The sequence below is a fragment of the Neolamprologus multifasciatus genome, chromosome 14 (assembly GCF_963576455.1).
Source record: "Neolamprologus multifasciatus chromosome 14, fNeoMul1.2, whole genome shotgun sequence".
Classification (NCBI taxonomy): Eukaryota; Metazoa; Chordata; class Actinopteri; order Cichliformes; family Cichlidae; genus Neolamprologus; species Neolamprologus multifasciatus.
This window is the reverse complement of record NC_140452.1, coordinates 9,368,415-9,392,871: the sequence shown is the minus strand read 5'-3', so window position 1 is coordinate 9,392,871 and position 24,457 is coordinate 9,368,415. Positions and strand designations below refer to the sequence as shown.

Below are 24,457 nucleotides of genomic sequence, written 5' to 3'. Positions count from 1 at the left end.
TAGCCCTGAAAGCCTGTAAAACATCAAACAAAGCACACCGCAAACGACTGTATCCAGGAAATATCTAGCCATGTGTTACATGTCCCATTGGACCACTGCTCATCTCCTGCACTCTGCTTCCCTCTGACATTTACTTACTGCTACTGTGTCCCATCCTAATATCTTTAAAAGAAATTTCTTGTCCATCTGTCATTTTTTTTTATCTATTCATTCTTCTCAAGGGCAAAGGATATTTTTATCCTTTTGTTTCTTGCTTGTGTCCCTTTTTTTTTCCTGTTCTGCTGCATGCTCGGCTCCCCTATAGAATGTACACTACCTTTATTTTTGGCCATCACTCATTGTCAAGTTCAGTATTAGCTTTAGTATTGTGTTCTGCTTGTAGGACAAAAAAGAATACATTGTTTTAAATGTCTGGATTCAACACAGTTTGGGGGTCACTCTTGTACTGAAACAATGACATTAGTGTACAGATCCATAAGCTGAACCCCTGTAAAGAGTTTGCTTCCTTAAGCAAAAGTATTGATGCTGAGTGATTGACTTTGTGTCAGCATGTTAAGTGTTGTAATGTGTTAAGCAAATTGCTTAGATACTCTTTGCTAAGAAAGTTGGGAAAGACAGAAAGGAGAACATCAGGACCCTTCAATTTTATTTTACTATTACCCCAACAGTTATCTTCAACCTGGCAGAATATGAATACATTGTGTACCGATGGCTGCAGAAAGAGGGGGAAAAACAAACAAAAAAAGCTGTAGAGTCATGCAGGAGCTTCCCTGTCTTTGTTGGACAGCTTCACAGAGGATTTGGGGCCCTGTCCTTTCATAGTGCTGAATAAGAAGTGCAATGCTTTATTTCAGTGAGTCAGTGTTGAGAAAAATATGTGCACAACAGAAATATGTGTATCAAAGCCTAAACCAGCTATGGCCTAAATGTGTAAGGTTCAAACGTCACTTTGTGTGTCGAATAAGGAAAAGAGCATAAGCAGGAAAAACACAGATTTATGGGTGCACCATCAGCCTTAATGGAGTCTGAGAAGCAACTGTGTACACTGCATCATCTTGGATTGTTCTACTGCTACTCCGACATCTGCCTTTTTTCCCCCCACTCCTCAATCCTTCAGTTGCCTAAACACACATTTCAGGACTATTAAATGTCAGCTGGAGCAAGTACACAGAATAATGCTCTGGCACATAAATATTGACTTGACACAATTGTAGCATACTTCACAAGTGTTTTCCCCACTGTCACATTCATAGGAATTTTATTTATATATTAATACCAAAATCATGTTTCTTCCTTTGAGCGAACAAAGTTTAATTTCATATCGAATCACATCACTCCAACAGGCAACAAAATTCATTTCAGCAGCTCCGTGTGTCATCTGTTCAGATTCAGAAGTTTACTGTTACTGTTTTTACCACAGTTTTACCACAACTGTGCAATATTGTACACTACTCCACTACTGCAACATCCTGAAATGGCTCTCTTACTCTTACTTTGCCTTTGCTCTTTCTCTAACTCTCCATAATTTTATCTTTCTCACAAACACACATCAACATGACCATAATCCTATCAGCCACAACATTTAACACACAGGTCAACTCAATAACGCTGAACAGTGTTTTACTAGGAAACCTTGCATTCACGTCAATCAGCCGCCTAAACCCTCTTGGATACCAAGCACACCCCTGATGAAGGACAGTTTGTCCCACCACATACACACACACGTGAAATTGTCAGGAAAGGCTTAGGGAACATAGCAATATAGCCAAGGCATTAACCCGGCTTTACAATTTCTCAAATCCAAGTAATTCAGCATTTGCGGGATGTGCCAAAAAAGGTCCAGTGTAGTGGTAGGCCACATTGTGCAACTATAGGACACCTACACAATACAAGGCACTTTTAATACTGTCGCTGGCAAGCCATTATAGCTACCACCTCCACCACCACGACTCTATACACTCTCATGCACAGTATTTCTGCTAATGATGTTAAAAAACCTACACATTTCTAACAGGCCAAACTGCAGCCATCGTCTTTGTGTTGCATTTTTCTTCTCTCATTAGTATCTCCCTTCCTCTGCCCACGTGAGACAAAGAACAGAGGAATGTAGACTGCATTGTCTGGTGCCCTTGATAAGAGTTGCCAGCATAAATGAAAAATAAACATGTCTGCCTGGCTGTCTTAATGTAGTTCTCACATCAACTACAAAGCCCAATGGAAATAAGCAGAATAGGAAGAAAAAATGGCTCCTCTTGACATTATTATGACAGTTGAACCATAAATTTTTTGCCTGTTTCCTGTTATGCAAAAAGAAGTTGCCTGCAGATCACGTATGTTTCTGGAAAGCTCTATCCTGTGTACATAAACACAGAAGGATCCATAACAAATGCAAGTAAGCTCAACACAAATACAGATGAGAGGGGCAGGTGGAAAACACAAAGACTGCAGAAAAACACGCCACTATAGGTCTGGAAGGAATTACGCAGTTCAAAGAATATAATTAAAAAAGTTACGATAGTTTGGCATTGCTCAGTTCATATTGGATTAAATAAAGAAAGATGGAGTCCAGTTTCAATGCTACAAAAGGGGGAAAAAAATCTTTATTGCTCAACAAGAAGACGACTCATCCAGACAGCATTCACTTTGAGTCAAATATGCAAATATCCAACTGGACTACAACTACGTCATTCTTTGAAATAATGCTGGACATGCATTTAATTTAAGTTATGAACCATATTGCTCTCTTCTTAGAGTAAAAGGTCTAAGTTGAGAGAGATGGTAAGACAGGAGCAGATGGGGCCACACCAAAGAGCTTTTTAATAATAGTGGATAAATGAATAATGTTGAGTACTTGAACATACTGAGTATTTCTATTTAGAGCCCAACATCGCAACAATTACAAAAAACAGTATAGTATTCCTATTATGACATTTTAACATTGTGCCCTATATAGACATTGTTCTTATAAGCTGAGATGGCATGTGCAACACAAATGGGATGTCCTCTAACAGCCCCAAACAGACTGTGAATCACTCCTCAAGATAACATCAAATAACACTAATCTCAGTAATCATTTCTTCCTTGTACAAATAAGAAAAGAAATCATCCCTAAATGGAAAATGTGGTTACAACGTGCAGGTTAGTCACAAAGTTCTCCCCTGCAGCTGCAGCTGTGTCTTCGAAGCACAGACTCTAAACAGACTCTACAGTGCTCTAAACAAATAGTTCCAACTTCTCACACAGCATGCCATATCATCAACATGAAGGGACGGTGTCACAGTGTCAGTTAATGTGATCATAACGGTGGTATTCAAAGACACAATCATGGTTATAAAAGCACTGAATGTGTTTGGGTAAAGATGTACCCTTTTAGCAACACCTTTATGGAAATGCAGCACTATATTGCTTTATAGGGATAATGGCACTTGGTGTATACACATCAGAGTGTAGATTATAGAGGTAAGAAACATCTGAAAAGAAGGATCTGAGACTCACTGTGATAAAGAAACTTGCGGTGTTAGAGATATGAAACATTTTGTTGACTGTCTATCCTTTAGCATGGAGAACTGGAGTCTGCACAATACTGTATATCATTATAATCAGTCCTATATGCTTGGGCGGGTGCTGACGAGAAGCTGGCGCACCCAGAGTCTGATAGAGAGGATTAAAAGTAATATATGTGTGTCAGTATTCATGAATGGGGTGCATCATGATCCCATGAGAAACATGTGGTGAGAACAGTGAAGGAGGAGCCAGGGCATGGCTGACAGATGTGCTGAGCAGCAGGAACACAGGTGCAGGTCTGTTTAATGAGCAAAAGGAGGCCATGTGGACTAAACTCCCTCATCTGTTGCCATCACACTTATGATGAGTCCATTTTGGGGTCAGTTCCGCTCTGTTTACCCTCCTCCAGGATAAACTAGATTTCAAACTCAGCCATATGGAGTTAAATGCCGGTTAGTAAAACACACATTCTCCTACCTGTCGGAAGAAGGCTACTTCAGAGCTCTTCTGTGATTGTTTTTGTGGGAGGAGGGAGGATGGGGGGCTGCTAAACCTGCTATATGATTGCAAAAGCACTTGAGATTGATTGTTGTTTAAGAAACTGAATATTACATCTACCTTCAGATAATAAACATCCAGAGGGTTAGTATTGATTTGGACCTTTAATCAGAGAAAACGTTAGGCTATTGTCATGTGAGCTTGCAAAGACAGGCCTCTGTCTTGTTGAGTTATACTCTCTAGAAATTAAAGTCTGGGCTGGTTGAAAAAAGGTGAAGGCTGTGTTTGAATGATGACAAACTGAACATAAGATAATTGCGCCCAACCTGTCACGCTGTTTCCTGAGGCAAACATTTCAAACTCACAGACAGATGAATAGCTGTCAAAGAATTTCCTGAGATCTCACGATCGCATTTTGTAATAAGACTTTCTCCAGACCACTGTGTGCCTTACATGGCTGGATTTGGCCTCCTTGAGATTAACAATCATGTAGCACATAGATACTGTACTTCTCCATGGGATGTGAACAATGCTGCATGCCAAGGAGGGCAGATAAGAGTGGAAGTACAGTTGAGTGGGGTTGCTGGGGCTGCTTTATGCGTGCACAGTTGTGTGCCAGCCTCTCAGAAGGGACAGCGGGTAATTACAGGACTCAAAGTGGTAATGGGAAATATGCTGTATGTCACACTCTCCACCATACAGACTGAGGTCTGAAATTTGTAGTCAATCTGAATATCCCATTAGATCCAGACAAGGCTTTTGTTTTCCTGGAGGCTGACGCAAAGCTAAAGCTACGTGGGCACAAGTACCGACCTGGAGCTCTCATTACATCTATTGTTATAATGCGCCGTATGCTATTTGTTTTCCTTTATTCTGATTTACTGAACAAAGTCAGTTTTATGTCAGTTAATTCTGGCGTTTCCTCATCCTTTCCTTTAGGGTAACAGGAAAGAATGTAGGACTGTAGTTGTGGGCTTTCAGAATCAGATAAAAACTGCATTTGAGTTTTTACCTTTTGAAGTCCCTCTTGTCTGACATGGCTTGTACGGATGGTTTGCACAGCAAATAGACTTAGCCGGGGCATGGTCCATCTGGGACAACACGAATGGGTATGGACAGATGAAAGGTTTTGGAACCCTGCTTGTGACAACAACAGTCACAGATCTCTGCTTTGATGGTGGCACCCTATCTTCAGCATCTGCCCCATCCTGCTAACCTCCTGGCATTCTTCTACGAGAGATAATCACTGTCTCTATCCCTCCCTGAAACATCACCAGCAGCTCAGTTATTTACCACTGCATCAGCTATGTATCAAATTCCTTGTACTCTATACAGTGAACCCTCTGATCTCAAGCATCACTGTTCATTACCATCAGCAATTACAGATATCTGAGATTATTACACTGGAATAGACCTGGAGAAAACACTCTCAGCATTGATTAAAATGACAGTGAAATTGGAGAATTACTGTCTCCTGGTTATCAAAGTCATTTATCAACATCATGTTGTGTGTGTCCGTGTTTCCGCATCATGGTGTGTGTACAAAAGAGTGTTTATTATAAATTGATAAGTGCATTTAAAGAGATCAAACCTACAACAGTTTATTTTTCATCCTCTCGGAGAGGAGGACGAGTACATTAGATTTTCTGAAATATTACGATATTTTTTCAGGCCGCTGCTAAGCCATGGGTCCGTATATGTAAGCTGAGACTCTCTCAGAGTCCATTTTGAGAGGCAGAATTTAGTTAGTCTTCACAGACCCTGAGATGCCGATAACTTGCAGGATCACATAGACAAATAATCCTGCCATCAGTGGAATATGTGGACCTGTATGAGAGGAAATACTGCAGGTCACTTAGGCCAAAGAAATAAAAGCAGCTCTGTGGTCTCCATCCGTGTCTGCTTTTGACCTCTGGGCAGTAACACAGTATTCACTGCAGATGGCCTGCATGCGCCTCACTGCTCATTGCTCACCCAGGTCCCTTTGCTGCCACCTTGTTACCTCCAACTCACACACACCAGTCACAACGCCAACTGACAGGGCTGAGAGCTGACGTGTGCCCATCAGCCCTGGGCACACTTCAGTGCAGCTGGGGAAGCTCTTACACAACTTACTTGAGTTTTTGTCAATACCATCATAACTGCTTCAAATGCTAATGCGGGCTTTATGTGGGTGTACAGCAAAGGTAGACCTCTCTGGCAAATATGGGAAAGCATATATATCACTTTTAAAAGCAAATCATGCTTATCTTCTGGTAGACAGAATGCAGCTGCACAATGTGCAGTTATGTCTTAATCAGGGTAATATTATGTGTTTTATATTGCTATTGTCTTTACACATGTAGCCTTGATTTGATACTGCACTTTTATTACATGTTGTAGGTCCTTGACTTACCATTGAATCTTATTAGACAAGCTCGTCTGGTTCTCTTTAACTAAAAACAAAAGGTAGTCACGGTTTAAATATTTTTTTCTGCAAACTTCTACTGTAAAATCTGCCATATCTTCTTTGTTCTATGACCAACTATAAATACAACATCCCTTTATTTATACATTGCTAAAGTCAAGTCAGTTTAAACCTTTGCTAGCTGTTTAAGCCACTGTTGATGGCCTTTTGTTCTCTTCTCTGTCAACATGATCACACACTCCTTCAGTAATATCGAGGTCCAGGCTCTGGGGTGTTATAGTGTTCCATTGTGTCTTTTTTCTACCTGTGCATTTGGGATTGTCACGCTGAAAGATGAAGCCAATCAGATGCTTTCCAAATAGTATTGCGAAGTGCATCAAAATCTGACAACACGTTTCTGTGTTTATAATTCTATCAGCTTTGACAGAGCCTCCACTGTATTTTACAGATGGCCGTAAGCGCTCACTGTTTTACCTCTCTCCTGACCGTCTCCATATATATTGACTTTGAACCAGAAATTTTAAATTTGGACGAGACCTGTTGCTATTGATTTTCAGTCCAGTTCTTGAGTAATTTGGCATAACTCAGGCTTTTCTCCCAGTTTTTCTTTGTTAAGAATGGCTTCTTGACAGCCACCCTTCCACGCAGGTCATTTCTAATGAGACTTCAGTGAATAGTAGATGGATCAACTGAAGATTCTATGTCACAGCTTTACTGTATTTTTTTCCTTTTTTCTTAAGGACACACCTTTCAGACACTGCTCATCTGCTGTGGATAATTTTTTAAGCCTGACATTTCTTTTGCCCTTTACTTGTCTAGTTTTCCCAGATGTTTTAAGCACAGACTGTACAGCATGCTGAAATATGCCACATTTTAGCTTTTTTTTTTTGGCAGTTTTTGTAGATAGAGTAAAGAATTGGGAACATAGAATGTATTTTTGTGACAGGCTGCTAGTAACAAAGTGGCTAAATACACCATTTAAATTGGATCTTTTCTAATGGCTCATTCCTTGAATTAAGTGCCTTTTTATGCTTGAATGATTCATAGGTCACCGTTAAGTGGCTTAACAAACAAAACGTTCCTTTGAAAATGGCCAGATACAAGGACTGAAATGAATGAATGAAAAAGCAGCCAAATGTTGAGGAAAAACTTTGAAAGACCTTCAGGAAGCCTGGAGAACTACTGTTTTGAAAACTTCAAAAATTGCTAGGAGGTCTGGCTCATTGGAAGCAAAGTATAGAAAAATGACCGGTAGCTCAAGATTTTTGCATAGCACTGCGTAAGTATGCCTAAAAGCAAAAATCAATCCAGTGCCGCAGTTATCTACCTGTAGTCCAGCTGTCTGCAGACAGATAGAAGAACCCTCCCACCCCAACTGAAAAAAATACAGGCTAATTCTTCTTTACATCGCCAAATGCCGTGTTTGCTCTTTTTTAAGATACACACAATCTTAAAAAAGCAGAGTGTTTTTTCTTCTATCCACGTATCTCCTCGCATCCAATACAACGCCACAAAATACTCTCTCTCAAATGAACTACACGCACCCTCTAAAGATGTGTATGTGCAGTAAAACACATGGAGACACAAATACATGTGTATCCTGCACCCTTCAACTTTTTCCTCAGCAGTAGAAACAGACAGGAAGAGACAGAGTGGGAGACAACCAGAGAGACATATATAGCTAGAGGACATTTTGCTCGTAATAACAAGCTCTGAGTACTTCTAACTGCACAGAAAATAAAATTCTAGATACACAAATGCAGCCACAAGAAAAAAAAAGTGGGTGAGGGGCGTAAACAATTGCACTTGAATGTTGAGATACATATGCATTATTTCATGCAGATGTAGTACAGCATTTGAGTAAACAGAGTTGCTGCACTTCTATGTAGCACGCATAGATTGGTTTGCATTCGCTACATTGAGAGTTCATTTGCTTGCACCTGGTCTGTGTGCAGCTGGATTATCTCACATGACATGATTCCATAATATAATTTCTAGAATATAAAGCCTGTAGCTGAATCTGGTTTTGTAAATCGATCGTGCGATTGTGGCTCCAGAGGTGGCAGTTCGCCTTGTCAATTTGAAGGTTGCCGGTTCGAGCCCCGGCTAGGACAGCCTCACTCGTTGTGTCCTTGGGCAAGACACTTCACCTACTGCCTACTGGTGATGGCCAGAGGGCCGATGGCGCGATATGGCAGCCTCGCTTCTGTCAGTCTGCCCCAGGGCAGCTGTGGCTACAACTGTAGCTGCCTCCACCAGTGTGTGAATGTGAGAGTGAATGAATAGTGGAATTGTAAAGTGCTTTGAGGTTCTCGTAAAGCACTATATAAATGCAATCCATTATTAGACTCACCACCTCTATTGCCTGCATCTGTTTCTGGAATTTCAATTTTTAAATTAGTTTGATATTTAACTGTGTTTCTAATTCAGCCAACTCTGGAGGTATTGCTAGCTTTACAATATGTTGTTTGTGTTTTAGCTCATTGTCTTGATTTTACAGTTTCCAAAGTGACAATTGTGGTTAACTCTCCTCAAACTAGGTTCCAGCTGTTCACCGTGAGGTGTTGAGGGATTAGGAGTGTCAAACTCTTTTTACATCATGGGCCACATGCAGCCCACTTTGATCTTAAGTGCCTGTCACTCTGAAGACGTTACAGCTCAGGTTTTTTTACGTGACAAAGAAATGAAAGAAATCTGTCGGCACGACTCTTTAGGCTTAACTTTTAAGAAATAAACATCCTGACAACCCGCTGTTAAAAAATGTTTATTTAGTACTTAATTACTTTGATGTTGTAGGAATTGCTTGATTGTAAAAAACATGTCTAATGGGTCGAACTGGAGACCTTTTCGACCGTATTCTGGCCCTCGGGTCTTATATTTGACACCCCTGGTTTAGATAAATATTCTTCCCAGATATTTGTGGAAATTAAAGACAATTAATGATACTTTGTGTTTCTGGCATCTTTACAAAGTCATAGTTGTGTGATTGCTGCTTTGATTCATTACTGATTCATTGTACCATTGGTCCACAACTGAAATAGCGCTAATAGCTGCGTCCAGTTTGTGGTGCAATACTGCATCAACTATGTACAATTGTCTGTTAACACAAAGTCAAGCAGCTAACATGGTGTCATTTTAGTGAAAATGAAAACAATGAAAACAACAATATTAGACTGATATAATTCTTCTTATGTCTGTCACATCATCCTCGAGCCGGCTTTTGTGTTGCCTCCCGCCCACATTCTGAGTTTATTTCAAAACATCTCCTCTTTTGATGTACTCGCCCATCAATGAAGTTAGCGCTGGAGTGACAGAGAGTGAAAGAGAGACTCTGACACGTACGTTAACAATCTTCGCCACTTGTAAGCCAACTGCTTGCACTCGTGTGCGGCCATACAGATCTTTGTGAACACTTGCGGGAGAGCAACAGTGTGACGACTCTTTGGGTTAATTACAGCGTCACCTGCGATACTCACGCACGCAGAGGACATGTGGTAACGTAGCTTGCAGACGAGGAGAGATACATCTGTATCCGCACTGTGTGTGTGTGCGCTTTCAGATGTTTGACATAGTGTGTGCTCGCGTGTGCATGTGTTAATGTCAACAGAGAGTGCAGTGGGAGAGGCTCATTGTCTTTGAAGACGTCAGAAAGAGATGAAAGGGCTCTCTCTCACTGATGCTTCTCTTCCCTGTTATCCCTCTCAACATTTCTCTCCCTCCCTAATCCAATGATGTGCCTAGCTCTCTCCCCTTCCCCTCCCTTATCCACACATATTGTTGTATTTACATGCATAGGCCACATCAACCTCTTCTTAAAGGAAAATAGATTTTCTGGAAGTGAGTCCTGAAGCACTTTTGCCACGTTGATTGCTCCAAGGGGTTGGCGAATGGATGGATCTTTCCCAAAAGTAGGCATAAAAAAGGGGGAAAGAAGTTTTTCTTGACACACAGATACACACAGTATCTGTGTGCTTGATACACACAGAGAGATACAAGTGAATATTTTTGTTCTCATCAACACACCTATATCCACAAGCATCCCAACAACTGCTGAACAACCCTTAAAAAAATAGATTTTTTTTATGAAAAGGTACAACACATTCTCTCCCTGTACTTGTCACATACTGATGCATGGTCAGGACTCTTTCCACTCACATTTTAACACACCGAGTACCTATTTAGTGTGATTATTCAACATGCAGTATACTGGTCCAGAATACCTTTTTTTTTGTGGCTGATAATGAATAACAACTGACAAAAAGCACACATAAGAAAGTAGGTGGTGTGACGGATGCAATAAATCACTGAACTTCTAATGCGAACACAGCAGTCCCACCTGGGACTTGTGCTTTTAGACTCTTCGTTTTCTGCTGCTGTTTTGTTTGGGCACCAAAAAGACTAGGCACTAAAAACTACTTGGTTAGGTTTAAAAAATATAAGCTGTTCTGAACTCACATATGGCGCTTTTTAGCTTTTTTCAGTTCAACAAAGCCCTTTACACACACACACAGTCACACATTATTGACTGCCATGCAAAGTGCTCGCTTGCTCTCAGGAGCAATGCGAAATTCAGTATTTTGCCCATTTGTGTAACAAGTTTCTCCACCATTTCCTCCAGTGATGCATTCAGAGACACTGGCAGAGTTTACTTGCTGTGTGTTCTTAGCTTCTGTTTTTTTTAGGGATCTATTGAAATCAATTAAACTATCCTGCATGAAGACAAAATGATGCTACCAAAGGGATATGCGGTGCTTTAAAATGCAACACTTAAGGTTCCTGAGCAAGTGTCAGTATGGGACAAAGTGGAAGTGAAATCGGGCTGGTAAGGTTCGATGTGAAGAAAATAAGATTTAAAAAAACAAAATAGGAAGAAAAATAGAGATGCAGAGAGACATTTCAAGCAAACACCGCTGTACTTTACAGGATACAGGGTTGAACTACAAAAGTACAACATGGTGCAATGGGAATAGAAACGTCTTTTCTGGGGAGAGGTTTATAGTAGGGAAAAATGTTGTAAAATTCAGGTGAATTGGTCAAAGTGGGAATTTTTTGGTCTTTGTTTTGTATTTAGGTGTGTCCAGCATGAATGTGCAGTGAATTTCAACGGTGAGACGGATTATATAAATCTGTGAATTCAGCCTAGTAGGTCAAACCTAGTAGGTCGAATTAAGATGGATACTTATATGTCACAATGTCAACAAATAATGTACAAAAACACGATAGAAAGAAATGAAAAAGATCAGATGGTGTCACTCAATGCACACTCAATGTGTGGGATGGTTAGCAGGTAGAGCTATTGTCTTTACAGTGAGCACATTACCTTTGTTTAGGGTGAATTAACACAAACTGCCCAGCCTGAATTGCCTCCATTTGTCCATTTGCTCTGTGTCTGAACAATCACTTAGACAAACTCAGTTCACAGTTACTGGATCACTTAATTTACTGTTAGGTTGCATTTAGCTCAATGCACTGGGGTCTGCCGACACTTCCCCACTACCTGCTTTCTCCTAGTACAAATGAGACAGTGTTAGCTGTTCAATTACTGCGTTAGTATAGAAGCAGTGGCACAAGGGTGGAGCAGTAAAGGGCTGAGGATGGACCCCCTCTTGTCAGTCTATGCCCGACTAACAAGCTCAGTGTCTTATATTCATCAGGAGCAGCCTGAATGTCAGAGAGGAGAAGAGATTAGTACAGTGTCCGCCTTGACGAAGGTTAATGCAGGAGCAGGCAAACCATTTGCAATCCAAAAGTACATTAATTACTGTCAGAATCTGTGTGCGCCGGTTTCAACAGTGACTATTTCACCAGCTTCACTTTTTTTCTGTGTTTGTCATTGGTTCGTGGTTTTAAATCTCATTTTAATAGGGATCATCTTTTGCTCTCCTTATTCTATTTTTCTCTTTGAATACTCATTCACTGTGCCATTAGAAAGGGTAGGGCATTTTATTTAAGTTTTTCATTAGTTTTTTGAGTAGACACACTGGAAGCCTCGGCCAAAACACACCCACTGCTGCACATTCACTCTGCAAGGCAAAAATATTCTTTAATGTAAGTTCTGAATGTGAGAAACGTTTCCAGTCAGAGTCAGTTTTACTTTTATTCAGATACAGACGAACTGGCCTTTCAAAATGTACAATTCGGTCGATTGTAATTTGTGAAAGTTTAAAAAGTATCTTCTCCAAACCGACAAAGTATTTTTAACTGGTGATTAGTGGAAGACAGAGCCACAACTGCTCAACCAGTGTGCATGGCTAAAAGGATTCAGTAATTTGCATATGAATATCTTGGATTTCTTCCATTCACCATATTTTCCCTAGGTAGCTAGTTCATCTCTTAATGAACAGGCATACTCAGTCTTTCCTACGGTGTTAAAGCATTTCACAAGCCATCTTAACTCAATACAAAAGGGAACTAGAGGTAAGAGCAAAGTGCTGTGCAACATGAGGCCTTTACTAATTTAGCAAAATAATGCTGTGCGCTAATACAGGGCAAACCTTCAATACTAACTCAATATAGCATTCTGAAATGGATGTTTTGCATGAATAAAAAATGAGAATAACTAATATCCATGAAGAATAGGATTTACAAAGTTAATTTTAGTCACAATTTAGGGAAAATAAGCACAAAAATATTATGGTTAAAGAACCACATGGCTAAAATTGATGAAAAAAGACCCTGGATGCTTTTTTTATTTCTATTTTTACAACAATGAATAAGAAGATTTCTATTTTTTCTTTTAAATGTCACGATTCAAGAATGTTGATTTCATTTGAAGGACAACCAAGCTAACGACACAAAGCCTGAGAAAAAAGAGGTGTGGGAGGCCAGAAGAGTCTGCTGCTAAAGCTGAAATACCTTATTTTACTTGTCACAGTTGCACACTTCCACAGTCGTGCCAGGAACACATCACTATGGTAAATTATGTGAAACGCACAGGTAGCATAGTGCTGTAGGTTTTCTAACAGTACCTCACATTTACAATGATGGTCTTAGGCACTAAAGAATGTTTTATATTAATATTTTGCATTGCATATAAAATAAACTCGCTGTAGATGAGGTTCTATGTCCAAGAGCTCCGAACCTCTTCAAGGTCATTTAAAAGTGGAAGGATGACAATAGAAGACTTACACTCTGTAGAAGAAGAATATATTTATTTCATCTGCTGCTACTATTCAAAAGCAAACAATAAATCTCAGCTACATACTATGTAGCATGTCATCGATAGCCAATCAAGTGCAGGGGTGGATTTGCAGCTCAGAAAAAACCTGGTGGTCCAACACACATTCAAATGCAAAGATCGGAAGTAAAGCAATTTGTACCAGGCTGCATGTTGACATTGTCTGTCTTTTTTTATTCAGCACAGGATCTCCACAACTGATCCAACTGTGACACAGCTGAGTCACGTCTCACTGTTGTGAAATAAAAGGTGGAAGATGGAGGAATCCACCCACTGAAAGGTTTGCATAGTCAACAACTAAGGGAGAAAAACCTCAACAAGGTCGAAACTGCCAATAAGTGCCTGTTGTGAGCCAGTCTGATGAGACAAACAGCACTGCTAACTGACCACAGATGTGCCCACACCCAGCTGGAGTTTCTAACAGAGAAAATTGCACAGTAACCTCTTCTATCTTCTCTTTGTGTTGCTTACCTACAAACTCTAGCTGTGGGACTCCAGGTTATCATGATACGATCCACCGTACATGCGGCAGGTAATTGGTTAAGCTACTGTGGCATCTAGAATAAGCATCTCAGGTCTACAATCACCAGTTTAATTCATATATCCATTGTGATTTTCTGGTATTACCATCAGTCAGCCTAAGCCAGGCGCATTTTCACAGAAAGTCTATTCTCATTTCAATTAGGGGTGTCAAGGTGGTTTAATCTGGAATCAGATATGGTAATGTTTGAGAGCTGCACGCAGTTGTAATTAAGGCCCAGTGGGAGCTGTGGCCCCAGAGAGAAGCAAAGGCTCTGAGGTCAGACTACAATCACTGCCTTCACATGTGGCCTGCCTGCCTTCCTCAGTACCACAAAGAAATCTGAACCTCAAGCCAGGTGACTTTATTATCAGCAGCCTAATTGGGAAAACATGCTTTTCATTGGCTGGGTAATGACTGTGAATAGTTTTATAGCTCGTCAAACAACAGGCTATTTTCAATTACCTGCAGACCCAAGTGTTCGAATGCCGTGAAATTGAGCAGTGGAGGAGCTTTTTTTTTTTTTTTTTTTTTTTTTTTTTTTTTTTTTGTTAAGGCTGCTGATGTGCTTAAATCTCTCCATTTGGAAAATGGACCCCAAACACTGATGGCTCTAAAATCACTACTGAAATTGTGAAACCTGACAACACTCAGATAATAATAACAAGATCAGATGTTTCCATCAGCTTGGTTTTGTGCACATTTTCAATTTGAAGAAACGAGGAAAAAGCTGAATGAGTGTCTGATAAATAATAATAAAAAGAAGATGAAATACTGTAAAAAGGGTTTCTATTTAGGTGACAGAAAAGCAAAAACACTGAATGCAGAGAAGGCTGATAGAAACACATGTCACACTTACTTACACTCCAACAGAAAGCCATGAAAATAAGGCATCAAAGGAAAAAAGGGTAGTCTCTGTAAATTTTCCAATCTAACCACATGTTTTTGAACGTGTCACTCTAAATACAAACATCAGGGGCCCAAAACAAAATGCTTAAAGTTACAGAATGACACTGGAGACTGGGGCTGGTCTGTCCTCACAAACAGGTCCCACCTGAATTCATTGTTTTTTCCTTTTTGCCTGCCAGCACACAACTGAAAATGGATTTAGAGTTCTCACGTGTCCCCTCTCCCTCACTCTCGTTCTCTTGTTTTGTCCCCCCCACCCCCGTATGACACGCTTTAACTCCACTTTATCTATGTCTCTTTTGTTTCTTCTGTGTAACATTGTGTAGCTTTTCTCCTTTTTTAAGCTAAGCTCAGCTATTCCTCTTCATTCCAGCTCTATGGTCCTTTTCACTGTCCTCACTTCATCAACTCTCAACTCTCTCATTTTTCACTTTGCACTGGTCTCTTCAACCACTTCACTTTCACCCTTACACACCCACTGTTCCTTCTATTCCCATGCTACCCTGTTTACATCCTCCAGAGGCTGAATTCTCTATTAATAGCATAGCGATATATAAGGAGAGAAAAGGAGACGGCGAAATAAAGAGAATTAAAGGAAAAAATAGAAAGAGGGGAAGAAAAAGAAAACTTGCACCACATTCAGAGGGAAAAAACAATGATGCCTGTTGCAGGGAAGGCAGCCATCCACAGTCTACACACCACAGATCCCACTATTACAAAGAGCTGAGCTTCATCCCACACCCTCAACCCCTAAAGGCAGTCTGTACCATAGCACTCCTATTTTAATGAAAGTGTGGGTTTAACAATGTGCACAATGGGGTTTAAAATCAAGGCATTTCCTTTGGACACTGTGATTCACTAACAGCAAAAGCTTGCATTGCTCTTACTTAAAATTCAAGCTTGGATTTGTCTGTTTTTCTGTTATATAATACTCACAAAAAGCATTAAGAGAATGAATGTGAAGCATTTACACATCAACACTCTTCAAGAGGAAAACAGGCTTAATATTCTAAACTAAGAACTCATTGGCACCAGCACGATGTATTATTATTACTAATTGGTTTTTTTAACCTTTTGTGTGTTTACTTCTTTCCCCCTTCCTTTTACTTAACTAGGCTTCTCTCAGAAAGACTGACAAAGTATTACTTCCTAGGTTTAGAGATGAAGAGGCCATTTAAAGAGTAAAGAGCAGGTGAGAGAGTGGAGTAAAGAAGACACAAATATAAGAGTGTCTCGAGGTCAGCTCAGCTGGGTTCCAGACTCATTCAATCGCTTGAGCACAGATAAAGAATCTGAGAACGTGTATTGCTTTCCTTAAAATTAATTTCTTTCCTCAAACAACAACAGAGAAAATGCAAATGAGCGGCTGCCATGGAGCTTGAATGTAAGGGGCAAAAACAGGGCAGAGGATTCATTATTCTTCCACTTAGTGTCATAAGGGATGGGTGGCTGGAAGAGTACAATGATAAATCTGTGGAAAAAGGATATATCAGAGAAAAAAACAAAACAAAACAAAAAAACAGGACCAGCTGAGATTGCAAGCATTGAGTTGCAGAGCTACAGGCATTACTGAGTGGCATATTTATCATAAGATGGTGAGAAAATGATCTTGTGAACAGTCAAAGTCTGTGAGTGTAATACATAGCAGGCTCGCGTCGGTGCGTGTACGTGTGCGTGTGTGCTGCTGGCAACTTGTGTTTTTTAGTGAAACCATTGGCCACAAAACAATTTCAACTCTGCTGCCATTAATCATGTGCCATGGATAATTGTGAAAGTGTTATTAATGAATTTCATGATGACTGCAGTGTTTTCCTCCATCTGGTGCCTTCTGCTGATTGCCTGTCTGCTGCTGTCATAAGTGCTCATTGCTCGTTAATTGTTGTTTTAATCCTAATCTACAGAACCAGATCACAAAAACTGATTCCTAATGGATCTGCTTTGTTGCGTGATGTAGTCTTTTGGTTTGTTTTGTGCAAGTTAACTACAAACATGTACAGTACTGTGCAAAGGTCGACTCATTCTTTTATATTTTATTTCCAATGAGCCAGACTGTGTGGTAATCTGTTAAAGTGCTCTAGAGCAATAGCTCTTTTTGATGTTTTTCTTTTGACCTTTGGCTGTTTTTTCCACTCATTTCCACTCTAGCTTTTGTACCTAACCATTATTAGATAAATGTTTTCAGAGGAAAGGTTTTTCTTTTTCTTTTTTTTTCTTTTGTTTTTGACTACCTAACACTGATATATGAGTCATTCAAGATATAAAAAGATTAAAGTTAAAGGATGCACCAGTGTTGTATCTGCACATAACTTAACAAATTGTATCAACTTTAACCTATTTGTTACTAGCTGCCTGTCGCAAAAATATATCATTTACTCCAATTTCTTTAGTTGGCATGGCTCAACTTGGCATACCTCAGCATCGTGCGCAGTGTGCCAAAAAATCTGAAGAAACAAGCAAGTGGAGGATAAACAAGGGAGTGACAAGCCTAAAAAATTATCAACAGGAGACGAATAGCATGTGAAAGTCATGTCGTTAAGAATTAGGGGGGAAAAAAATCACACAAAGACCCAACACTGAACTGAGAGATGTATTTGGATTTTTCGCTGTTTGTTGAAGCTTCATCACAAACAGTCTCAGTGAAAGGGTCGCTGGCAAGAAGCCATTGTTAACGAAGAGAAGCGAGAAGAAAAGGCTGACATATGCTATATTTACAAGATCAGACTAAAACCAGTGACATCATCAACACGTACAGACAAAATGAGGTGAGAAATAGTGTGTGTTGAGTGTCTGCGACCATCAGTAAAACATAGTGGAGTCTCTGCCATGTTTTGGATCTGCAGTTCAGCCAGTGGAGCTGGGGATCCCCAAGGGGTCGGGGTGGGCAGGCACTGTATACTGCATTTTCCAAAGATCACATGTCCCATAGGACTTTATACAGATTTGCTTACTCCCTTTGTGTTAGTTTCATTCTACTGGCAGTTACTTAACAAGCCAGTGCATGTACAGTAATGAGAAGGCCCCTGACTCCCAAAGTGAACAGTGGACATGTGCATTTTAACCCTATCTGAGTAGTTTTTGGCACCCAACCAGCAAGTGTGACAAAAAAGATGAATGGAAACTAATCAGCTACTCACAAAAACAGTGCAAAACATAAAGCTCCCAAGAGGGGCTACTATGCATCTATACAAGCAGTGTGTCATGACTTATCAGAAAGAACACCTCCATTTGTCACCCTGGTACAACAAGCTTTGTTCAATGAAAGCAAGAGAATTGAAAACAAAGTACCATCAACAACACCACAAGTTTTCAGAAAGAAATCTAGGGGCTCCATGCAAGGAAAACCACTGAACACTTTACAGAAGACTGCAATATTCTAAGGTAATAATGGAAATGACAGACACTTTTTGAATGAGGCTTCAAAACGGAAGTATTCCTGAGTGCATCTTCTTGAAAGGCTGCGTTCAAAGGCTCTGGTGGGTCAGCGCGGTGCAGACAATTTTTCAGAATATAACATTTCTAAAGAAAATGGGAGGGGGGGGGGGGGAGAGAGAGAGAATATGTAAAGACAGCACGTTGGATGCTGGGTCAAGTACAGCAGTGGCAGTGAGCTTTTCTGTGCACCCAACCTGGCTGATTTCCTGCGATTGCAGGAAAATTACTGTGCAAAGGTTTTTCCATCACAAAACCTCTCGATAGTCCGAGCCCATGTGTCATATTGTCTGATTCTGAAATGGATTGTGAATTATATGTTAGAATATTGAATATGTGGTTGGTGAGACACTTAGAACAGACAGTGTGAAAAGGTTGGAAATTGGGTGAGATAAAGCAAGAGGAATGAAAAAGAGCACGCTATAAGGAACGCTTTTGGTAATGGATGCAAATTACATCCCACCAGTCAGATAAAAATGCATTAAAATAAATTTACACATATAAAAAAAAAGAGTGTCAATTTGTTTAAAACATGGGTTTTAACTGCCAGCGCGTCCTTGCATTTGTTACGCCGGCAAACCCGCCATCATTTGCCCCAGGTATCATGTGTTCGCTCACTAGCGTGCTCTGACAAACACGTTTTTTTGCGTGTTTATTTTTCCCTTATTCCTGCTGATATCATACACTTACATGGTTGCTGCAATTCTAGGTTTATTTTGTTGTTGTAGTGCCGCTGCCATTTCTTATTAATGTAAGTCATGATTGCTTTTCTTTCCTCTTGACAATCTTTGCCCTGATGTCCCACCACTCATAACAGCTCCCAACCTTACTCTGTTTATACTTCAAAACCTATTAGTTTGCCCCGAGTCACAAGAGGCCACGTTTTCCCCACAACAGACTGAATTTGCTATCATGAATTTGCTATCACAGGTTTATTTCACTTCTGTGCAGTCTCCTTCCTCTATAGCTCACAAGGGCACATCATCTAGATGCTATTGCTAGATGTTACTATACATAAACAGAGATTCACATACGGCAGAACTCCATGAGGGGAAAGTATATGGAGCCGTAATGTATCACCCACACTGGTATGGCCTTTTCACACAAGCTGTTGTGGGTCTCTTATTGCCCACACTTCTTACGAGAGCAGTGGCAACATTTCTAAACTGAATGGCTTGGATGCTAACTATATATCAGCAGAAATTTTGTAGTCTCTGTAGGAGTGCCCTGGAGGACTGAGGGGTAAACAGGTTCAGGGTTTGCTCGGTAAAATCGCTTGTTGTTTCTTTGCTGTCATGTTGAAAAGGAAGGAGTGAATCAAGATGGGAGGAGAGGATGTAGAGAATAAAAGGCAGTGTTTGATGTGCATTCACACACAAGCAGGGAGTGATTAGACAACAGAAAAAGCACCACTCTTTAATATCGTCTTTTAGCACATCTTCATTACTTACTCACCCAGTATCAGTAACGAACTGAAGTGCCACGCAGTCTGCCAATAACTAATTATAATATATTATTATATATTTAACGACACCAAAAATAAAATTGCTCTTAAAGAGCACTGCAGAGCGTGTCCTCTTACACCGCAATTCAGGTGGTCAGGCTTAAATTTGTTCCAATATATTTTGACATAAATAGGTGACAGATATGCTTATGAGCTGCTGACTCGGTTCAGTTCAGTCTGATTAAACTTTGACAAGCAACATTGTGTCTCTCCTACTTTAGATAGTCGATAGGCTGCCCTCTAATTCATGAAATACTGATTTTCTGTGTCCTTGCACACACTGTACAAATTCACAGCAAAATAATAGGCTACAAGCAGTGGGTGGGTGGGGTGAGGTTGGAGGAAGGTTGTTGTTGCTTGGTTCCATTAAATGCAAAGACCGTGACAGAAGATAATTACAGGAAAATGCTTTATGAAGACACTTTATAGAGAGATGTCACTGCCTTGCTAACTTTAACTCTGCCTGCACTGCTTCCTGCTGTTTTAAATTTATTTTGCCTTGTAAGACAGTCTTTAAACATACCTGCTTAAAGGTAATCAACTAATGCTCCTTAGAGAAAATAAGATCTACAGTTAGGCTCTCTATCAGTTATTTTTAGTAAAAGTCAACATACTAGTAGCAACTGTTTTGGTAATTGTATTCAATTATAGCATATTAAAGCACTCCACTCCACTGCAGGTACAGTACAGTGGCTATATCCACCTCTTAGCTGTTGCATTCATCTTAACTTCTATACAGAATATCTATAACTATGTCCCTTAAGGATATTCTTTAGTTGTACTATACATAGAGATGACTGCTTACAATCTTTATGTCTGTTTTTATCTTGTTAAAATGACCCTGAGATTGTACTTAAAAGTAAAAAGAAAATTGACAAAGACAAGGAGACATTTTTTTTGTCTTGCTTGTCTCAGCTGCCTACCACTCTTCCTTTTAATAAATCCCTGACTGTCTATTTAACACAGCTGGAAAGTGTCATATCCACAATGCCTGAATATGGACACTACCCTTTTTCTCCTTCCTGGTATCCTCCAAACATTACCTCCTGTGGCGTTACAGCCAGACAAAGACTAGGCCACCACATATGCCATCTGGTCCGTCACATCCAACAGAGCGAATACCTCATCAGGGTCAACCATTAAACCATTTCAGTTGGCAGGAGAACATTTCAATTTTTCATAGCAAACTTTTCAAGATTTTTTTTTCATTGTTGGCTACAGAAATTGTAAAATTAAAGCAGGATCAACAGACAAGTTCAGACCTTGAACAATGCAATTCAAATTAAACAGGGAGGAAGCAGACAACCACATCTCGAGTGGGGTTGCTGCTACTGTATGGTAAGATGTCTGTGAAGGTTCTCAGTCATCCAGGTCCTCGTAGTCTAAGGAGCTTGGAAAGAAAAGCGTCTGGACTTCTTTAAGTTGCTTGAAGACGTTTCACCTCTCATCCAAGAAGCTTCTTCAGTTCTAGGGTCAAATGGTGGAGAGTCCCAGATTTAAGCTCTGTGGGAGTAACCCACCGAGAGGGGCAGTGGACAATGGAGCCACCTCCATGGGACAAGACTCGGCAGTCCATCTGCATCTAAAGGACAAAGGTCACTCTTTCGAGGATGCCAATGTTCACATTTTGGACAGAGAGGACAGATGGTTTGAAAGAGGAGTGAAAGAAGCCATTTATGTCCACTGTGAGCGACCATCTTTGAACAGAGGTGGTGGTTTACGACAACTGTCTGCCATCTATAATCCAGTTTTGAGATCCCTTCCCGGACGCTTTAACGCCCACTCACATCCTGGGCCATCTGACCTCAGGAAATCAAATGATAGGGTGGAGCCAGGTTTCACAATGAGCTCACCCAAAACCTTGTCTGATTGTGACCCACACCCATTTTCACACCTTGGCTCACGTGATTAGGTAGAGGATTATTAGGGGGTCCATTGTCCCTCTCGGTGGGTTACTCCCACAGAGCTTAAATCTGGGACTCTCCACCGTTTGACCTCAGAACTGAAGAAGCTTCTCGGATGAGAGGTGAAACATCTTCAAGCAACTTAAAGAAGTCCAGATGCTTTTCTTTCCAAGCTCCTTAGAGTATTGTAAGATCTCTTCAGCAGCTTTGGTAGAACAGACAGAAAGTCAAGTTCTTCCTCCACTGGAGGGGAAAACAACTCATCAACTCTGTTGGGTTTGTGTTGTGTGAACATTTTTCCTGAGTTACGAAAAGTGTCTAAAACCTGATGTAGGGTGGGAAACAGAACCAGTAGGCTAAAGAATCTAGAACTAAATTTATACTTTTGTCAAAACCTGACAAAAGTATATTCAAACTGAGAGGACTTTATTATTCTGTAACTTAAGGTAAAAGAGTGTGCAACTTGCATTGTTGTGTAATGCGAACAATTCATTAATATGTGTTCAAGCTTTAGCTAAAAACAAAACATAGCTCACAGAAGCTCTTTAGACACAGAGTGATAAAATAATCCACTTATATCATGAAATCAAATGTTTTTAGCTAGCTTAAGTTGTGTTCGAGTCCTCATTTGTTTATTTTGGGGTTGTCTGAGGTTGCCGTAGAAGACTTTGGGGAAATTATAATGCTCTAGCAACCCGATTGCATAACTTGGTGCCTTGTGTGAGTCAGATACACAATTTGAAGAGACAAAATTGTTAAGTTACTGTATTTTACCTTGCACACATGCAACTGACAGCGCACTTGATGGTTGTTGTCATGGTAACACACCAGCATAAGAGTTTCGTCCTTTCTTCATCAGACTTCCTTCTTGTCATATTATCAGCTGTGAGGGGGCACTTGATCTCACATATATCACAGTAGAGACAACTGACCAGGCCATTTGAGGAGGCTGCAGCATCAGGCCACATTATTCTAGTGTCTCTCACACTCCATCCACAGTTTTGGGTGACACATCCCTGCTTCCTTCTCCATTTTGCGCCGCACAGCCCTCGAGTGTTACGTTGTGATTAGTTGGGTCAAACTCTAAATTCAGGGAGAACGTTAAGAGCTGTAATTAACCACTTTTGTCAAAGTAAAACACAAAAATGCTGATTCAACTTTGACCGTTAGCGAGTCAGGGAAAAATATCTAATAGATTTATTCTTGTGCCAGTCAACTGTGCATTCCAGTCACAAAAGAGTCCCAACTCATCTCACAGAGCTAAAGGTTTTTAATATCCCTACCCAGTGCAAGACTGAAAATGACGGTTATGCTTGATTTCCCTCTCTGGAGAAATGTTACCTATCATCTGCTTTTACAGCATCTCTCTTTTTATCTGTTTTGTGAAGAGGCACACTTTAAACACAGGAGGTTCTGCCAGATTCAAAAATAGATTCAAAGTGTTTTTGCACAGTGATAATATGATGGCACCTCTATGAATTCTTCCAACTACCTGCGAGTAACATAGACAGAGGATTTCTACAGGGAACGGGCAATGTAAAGTTCTCCGATGATACTGATAAAATGTGTTTGGCTTTGCTTATATTGTATTGTTGGAGCCACTTATACTCCAAAGGGACTCGCTTTTATACTGTGTCTAAATGTGCGTGAAAATTGTGCTTTGCCAAAATTGTATTTGAAAACCCGTTCAATCCCCTTTTAGAAATGCAGTGTTAAACAGTGTTATTCCAGGGCAAGAATAGGCCATAGTTAACAATGAAATGTTGCCTATTAAAAGGCGATATTTTAAACTAAAGGTTTCTGCAATTGCCCAGCAGCAGAGAGGTCATCTGCCAATTTGTAAAAACATACAGTGAGACACCTAACTCAGTAATATGCAGTGTCACAAATAAGAAAAGCAAGACTGCATGGGGGAATGTGTGTGGTGTGGGGGTAGGCTCATTAAGGACCACTTGTTTTTTTTTATTTTTGTACAGTGGTCTTCATTATGTGGTCTTGGATTAGTAGCCAGAAAATATGACCAAACGGTGTCAGAACATTTTCAATTAGTGATATAGCTTGAGGGTCCTGCGCAGTATCTTAGCTGTTCCCAGGACTGCGCTCTTCTGGACAAAGATCTCCGATGTTATTCCCGGGATCTGCTGGAGCCACTCGCCTAGCTTGGGAGTCACCGCACCTAGTGCTCCGATTACCACGGGGACCACCGTTACCTTCACCCTCCACATCCTCTCGAGCTCTTCTCTGAGCCCTTGGTATTTCTCCAGCTTCTCGTGTTCCTTCTTCCTGATATTGCTGTCATTCGGAACCGCTACATCGATCACTACGGCCGTCTTCTTCTGTTTGTCTACCACTTAGCTCGGTCATTCTCCACCACCCTTGGGGGCATCTCCCATTTTGACCTCGGGACTTCCAGGTTATACTCGGCACAGATGTTCCTGTACACTATGCCGGCCACTTGGTTATGGCGTTCCATGTATGCCTTGCCTGCTAGCATCTTGCACCCTGCTGTTATGTGCTGGATTGTCTCTGGAGCATCTTTACACAGCCTGGATATATATATATATATATATATATATATATATATATGTATATATATATATATATG

At 40.4% G+C, this 24,457-nt stretch overlaps 1 protein-coding gene and 1 long non-coding RNA gene across 2 annotated transcripts in view; both read right to left on the bottom strand.

Annotated features, from left to right (window-relative positions):
• The window catches only part of rtn4rl1b (reticulon 4 receptor-like 1b), a 152,430-nt gene that overhangs the window by 104,595 nt on the left and 23,378 nt on the right, over positions 1-24,457 (bottom strand). The window lies entirely within an intron of this gene.
• LOC146503519 (uncharacterized) overlaps positions 1-24,457 on the bottom strand; it is a 35,401-nt gene extending 10,944 nt beyond the window's left edge. Inside the window, exon 1 of the long non-coding RNA XR_014877949.1 lies at positions 1-24,457. This exon is cut by the window's left edge and continues 9,185 nt beyond it. This is a non-coding gene — a long non-coding RNA (uncharacterized LOC146503519).